The following is a 657-nucleotide window of genomic DNA, read 5'->3' as shown; positions in this document are numbered from 1 at the left end:
TTGATGAGGGCCGCTCGAGGCACTTTGATCGTCACCATCACGTGTCGGAGCCGTGTAGCGAGGGGGGGGGGGGGGGGGGGGGGGGGGGCGGGGCGCAGCGAGACGCGAGGGCGCCGCCGACCGCAGTGACGCGCGCGGCCCGTCGGACTGAGGACATTTACCGCCACAAGGTGGAACGGCGCATTCCTTAACAGCCTTTTTTTTTTTTTTTTTTTTTCCCCGTTTATCTTTGTTGATGCATCACCCATGCAAGAATGTAAAGTATGGGAAGAGGAGAAGGTGGGATTTGGTCACTACCTGCTCCTTTCAGAACCTTCAGCGCCAAATAGGACCTCACCTCGTGGTTCGTGAGAGAGGTTTCAAGCCCGGTCACTGGTTACCCGGTTATGTTGAAATGTTGAAATCCGCATCTGTATTGATTATAGATCCAAGATATTTATGACGAAAGGGTGTATTGATTCCTTTAGGTCTTACTGTGTCTGCATTCATTGAAAAATAACAAAAACTTTCTCCAAGCTCCAACAACGCAGTACCCCATCATCAGGGTTGTGATATATATACACTACATGATCGGTTCTGCGATCTAGAATAACATTGCTTGTGTGGATTTGTTTCTACGTGATGGATTCAGACAGTGCGCGCCTGAGAGGACAGCAG

This window comes from Micromesistius poutassou (genome assembly GCF_964030765.1).
Source record: "Micromesistius poutassou genome assembly, chromosome: 18".
Classification (NCBI taxonomy): Eukaryota; Metazoa; Chordata; class Actinopteri; order Gadiformes; family Gadidae; genus Micromesistius; species Micromesistius poutassou.
Note: the sequence above shows the minus strand (reverse complement) of the source record.